This window comes from Bufo bufo, chromosome 9 (genome assembly GCF_905171765.1).
Source record: "Bufo bufo chromosome 9, aBufBuf1.1, whole genome shotgun sequence".
In the NCBI taxonomy this organism is placed as follows: Eukaryota; Metazoa; Chordata; class Amphibia; order Anura; family Bufonidae; genus Bufo; species Bufo bufo.
The window spans coordinates 195,816,037-195,821,806 of record NC_053397.1 but is presented as its reverse complement, the minus strand read 5'-3'; positions in this window follow the sequence as shown (position 1 = coordinate 195,821,806).

Genomic DNA, 5,770 nt, shown 5'->3' with positions numbered 1-5,770 from the left:
CTGCGGGCCTCCGGCTGTTGCAAAACTACAGCTCCCAGCATACCTGGACAGCCTACAGCTATTAGGGCATGGTGGGAGTTGTAGTTTTGCAACAGTTGGAGGGCCGCAGGTTGAGCGTCCCTGCCCTAACGCATCAATACAGGCAGTGTGAGGTCCAGATTACCAGTATGTGTCAATCCCTCATTCAAACGCGCTGAATTTCCTCTAAATCTAGGTTCACATGGGTCTAGTCTGGTCCTTGGAAGGTTGAGGGTCACACAGTGATTGGTGAACTACCAACTGTGTGTCAATGATAGCGCCATTTTCGTGACCTTACTGCACCCATAAGACGCTATGGAAATCCTAACTGCTCTGGCCAAATGCCAGTCTAGCAACACTTCCACTACCATCTACAGAACTGCACTCTTCACACAATCCAAGCCGCAAAACACGACAATTCGTCTCCGTAGCCAAAGTGATCGGCAACTCCACTCGTTCATTTTCCTGATCTTGTTTCCTTGACACTATCCACTAAAACCAATATATTAATGGGATTTTCCAAGATTAGGAAATTAGGTCAGTTTATGGGATGTGTCTGTTATTGCAGTTGAATAAGGCTGAACTGCAATACCAGATATAACCCATGGACAAGGGTGGCGTTGTCTCCGGAGAAAATACCAAAAATAAAATAAAAGACCACTTTTTCCAATCTCCGACAAGTCCTAATCTATACACGGCAGTGAACACCCATCAATGGCTCTCTAGGTGCCGAAAAAGTACAGATCCCAGCATTTGTCTACCAGGTCGTGCTGTGAGACAAATTAAGACTAGCGTTATAGGTGTCAGTTCTCCTTTTTCCAGAAAATATCTCCTTTCGTTGCAGCCCATTCTCATAACTGGTGGGAAAAAAAGTAGAGGGGAATGGTTCCCTATGACTAGCGTATCATCCCAAAAATATTTTGGACTGGCAATGAACCCCTCTGTCAGACCCTTGCACAGAAAATAGTCTCCTAGCTTATTCCTCCTGCCAAGACCATAAGACTCGGTGATCAGAAATAAAACTGTACAAACGTGAGAGGTGAAATGGGAACTGGATCCAGTGTATTCTGGCAGGAGCGGCGTTCCCTTCCACTCCCGTACTAAAATATATCTGGATTACTAAATGTCACAGTGGCTAAATTCACAGATGAGGCATGCTACAAGATTTGCAAATAAACTAGGACACAGCAAAAATTCATACTGTTTCCCATATGACACCTTCTCCTTAATTCTAGCTTTCATGCACAATCCTATACAATCCTAGAAATGATGTGCTAGAGGGCAGCTCCCCGTGTACATGGTATGGCATCACCTGGCCATCTAACCATAGCTTCTCTTTCATTATAGTGTGAAATATGCACCATTCCAAGAGGAGTCTGTAGCTGCAAAGTTACTATACCTGGTGAACAGTGCCGGCCGGTATGGTACTGCTGTAAAGCTGGAGTGAAACTAGGAGTCTCAGTTTGGCAGCAGACAGTTTGACAGCAGTAGACGGGCTGAAGACTAAACTTCAGTGCTGAAATCCCATCAAAAGGGCAGGTTTTAAAGGGGTTGTAGGCTCAATCTTTTCCTGTTAAAAGTTTGCCTTCATAATAGGCTGATTGCAAAGTGTCCCCCATGCTGGGAGACTCTAAGAGATCAGAAGTAATCCGCAATGAAATCTGGGAGTAAGTGTATGGCTAACACGGCTTGCAACGTGCAGAAAAGTCACGCAATACAAAAATATTCTAGATTTTAGAACTGTGATTTGGCTGTGAAAACATAGTTAAGTTACAGATGAATCACACTTCCATTAAAGCAAGTGCTAGAAAACTTGTGCGAGACCTGCAACACAAAATCCAACATGTCCGGATTTTTTGCATAGCCACAGCATGTCGCACTGCAATGCCATTAACAAACGTTACATGAAACGTTGTGCAACATGTCGTGGCTGTACCCTTAGGGCTGTTTCACACGGGAATCATGCTCCGTGTGTGAGTGTTAATCCTCCGCTCTGGACTTGCAGGAGCGCACGGCCTTATCAGGATTTATAATGCTATGTGTCTCTGCATGGCCTTTTTTCCACAGAATCATAGTGACATAAAGCGGTCAGTATGATTCTGTAGAAATAAGGTCAACAGATCTCAGTAGAAAAAGGCAAAGGTTTAAGAATGATTTTTCCTTGTTCCCTATTCTAGGACCCATTCCTATTTTTGGTTATAAAGCACAGAAAAGTGGTGTATATCTTAATGTTAGTACCTCCAGTGATCCACATGTTAGATTATGCAGTGTGTTAATTGAGTACTCTATACTGTGTATTATCTTCATTCACTTGCAGGCTGCAAACTCCTTTATTTTCAATATGAGGAGACTTGAATTACTGTAGTCCTTTACTTCCTCCCTGCTGATGTCAGCTAGAGGAGAACACCAATAGACAGATGGAAGTGTAGATAAAATAACTTTAATATCTTATCTAAGTTGCTTGTGGTGTCTATAGCAGGTACTAGGTAACAAGGTTCTGTAATTACTGCAGCATGGGCAGTAAATCAGCAAGCAGTCTCCTTCTTTGCTCTGCGAAAGCAGTGTGAATACAGGAGTGTACAAATGGGGAGAGAAATGGCAAGTGTAATGTGAGCTTAGGTGTTTTTGTACACAAACTGACTGGCCTGCAGGTCCACTAAAGAGGTAAAATAGAGCAAGCAGTCTCTTTCTTTGCTCCGTCAAAGCAATGTGACTACAGGAGTGTATAAACAGGGAAGAGTAGTGGCGGCAAGTGAATTGTGAGCTTCAGAGTTTTTGTAGGAACAGTGATCGATGCCTGTGCTGCAGCTCTACTGTAGCTGTAATATAGCAAACAATAACTTTCTGCTTAGTGAATTAGGATGAAGTGAGAAGTCTTCAGCACACAGAGATAAGCTTTGAAATGTTGTATGCCACGTATCTTTCACTGGAGGTACTCATTAAGCTGGTTTGGTTAAAACAGGCACAAAACAGAGTCCTATAATAAAAATGCTTGTGCCATCTTATTTTTGGGTGTCTTAATCTTTACTCAGCCCTTACTTTGAAAATTCTGCAGAGATATAAATCTCTCCCTTTGGCCTATTGAAATGATAAAAAAAAACTACTAATGGAAAACATGATGACTTAATACTTTATATCAGGCATGCTCAACCTGTGGCCCTCCAACTGTTGCAAAACTACAACTCCCAGCATTCCCAGACAGTCTACAGCAGGGCATGGTTGGAGTTGTAGTTTTACAACAGCTGGAGGGCCACAGGTTGAGCATCCCTACTTTATATAGTCAATGTCAAATGTGTCCATGATGAGATTCATAGCAACATCTCTATGCTATGATCAGGGGGGCACCTAGCCTTTCTGCTGCCTGAGGCAAAAACTGAAACGGCGCCCCAACCCACCAATGCCAATTTCTTAACCTAACCCCTTCCCTCTAGCCTTACTGGTAAAGACATACTTGGAAAACATTACATACAGAGCTACAAAACATACAGGGTAATACAGCACCACATACTGTGCCCACTGTGCTCCCCAATACTATACTGCCGAAACAGATAATCCCCCTTCTGTTGCCCCCATCTTTCCCCTGCAATCGCCTCACCTCGCCTCATTGGTGGTGCACCCCTGGCTATGATGGAGCTCAATTTACATAAAACCGGGAGACCAGTGTACAGTGTTATGGCCCCCCATAATGCTATCACTTAGGGTCCTATTACATGGGCTGATGTCGGGGCAACAACAAGTGTTTTATGATGACATACAAATCGATCACAGCTAGTTTAAAATGCCTTTTTGATGACCCGGGAGGGGATCGTTATTGCGATAGTTTGCCTCCCATTCACTTTGCATGATGTCGACAGCACATCCCTGCTGGCGCAGGGCGATGTACTGCTGACAAGCGATCATTTTTAGGTGCATAAAAGTCCAATCATCAGAAACAAGCATTTGCATTAATAATCGCTCCCCATAACTGACCCCCTACTCGGCTGATATAGAGGCGGGTTAAAACACCAACGCCAGCAGGATGCAGACAACCTACAACTTTATATGAGGGAAGGTTGTAAGGCTGGTTTCACACTAGCGAGTGTCAGGCTCCGGACTCGCAACACACCACCCGTCCTGAACTTCCAGCACTGCCGGGGTTGCATAGCATTATATTGATTTATACACTGACAGCATTAGGTCAGTGTTATCCAATACATTCCAGGACTGTAAGAGTTACATAGCATCATAAATCTAAATAATGCTATGCGACCACGGCAGCGCTGGAAGTTCAGGACGGGTGCTGCGCTGCGAGTCTGGAGTGTGACACTCGCTTGTGTGAAACCAGCCTAAAGAGTGCTAGATTGTGCCGGTATGGGTGTGACCAACAGGCTGTATTAAGAAGTCAAAAGAAGTGAACCTGGGTCCATATTAGCCATGTTGACACCTCTTGGCTATGCTGAATGGAAGAGATCTCTTGGGAAGGCTATGGGTGTGATCGCTCCCTGAGTGTTAATTCAGTATCTTCATTTGGGCTTTACCCACCCTCCATATACAGGGGCCTGCTACAGTGTCAGGTTCCCTTTAATATGCTTCACATTTTAAGCACCAGTGAATGCACAGCTGTTCTATCCGGCAGGAAGACTGGCATGTACGGTATATAAAAATCTCCTTCTCCATAACAGTACCTGCTTTGTATAAAGGGGTTCTCCAGGCATTTTAGGCAACCAGTCCTTTCTATTATCCTGTCGAAGAAAGAATGCCGTCTCCACTGCACTCATACAGGGGCTGCGGGCTTCTCCACCCGGATGTGTGCCCTTCTCTTCCTGTTTGGCTGCATAATAGTAAATGCAGATGAACAGGAAGAGAAGGGCACACATCCGGTTGGCATCCGGGCGGAAGAGCCCACAGCCTTTGTAAGTGCATCGAAGACGGCGCAAGGGATGGGTAGGTACCAACTAAACGCTTTTTCTTCCACAGGATAGTATGAAGGACTGATTACCTAAAATGCCCTGAGAACCCCTTAAGCATTTTGCATCTCAGGTTTAGCATTCACCTTTAATAAGTATCTTCCGCCGATATTAAACCAGGGAAATTGGTAGTCTCTGTCCATGACATGCAAAAAATAAGTAGGAAGCATTAATGAAGAATAAAACATACATAATAAACAGTGATAACGGAAACTACAGTAAGGGCCTTTTTACATGGGCCGACGACCATCAACGTTCCTGATCATTGCCCCGCGTAATCAGGGAAACGATTGTCCCACAAGCATGCAAATGTCTGTCTGTGCTGCGATCTAATCTTTTATGCAAGCCCTGAATGCTCACTGGTTAGCAGCAAATCTGCCTGTGTTAGGTTCACATATAAGGAAAGAACTCCAGTAACCAGAGTTTACCGGATACCGCCGAACACCACTGGATCTCGACTATAATTGAATCCGATGGGAATCTGGCTGCTATCCAGCATAAATGCCGTCTTTATGCCGGAAAGTGGCTGCATCCCCATCAGATCCCATTATAGTCAGAGGATTCGGATTTGCACGGCAGTATCCAGCTGTGCCAGACACGGTAAACTCCAGGAGTTGAGTTTGTGCTGCACATGTGAACGTGCCCTAAGCAGGACATGTGCTGCCCACAATATGAAAACTGAATGTGCATGAGAAATCCCTCTTTCAGTTTGCATTGGGCCATCTAAGAGGTCCTCAATCAGCCCTGATCCAAGTTACACATCTAAAAGGGCACGAGATGAAACCCTTGTACAGAGGAAACTGTTT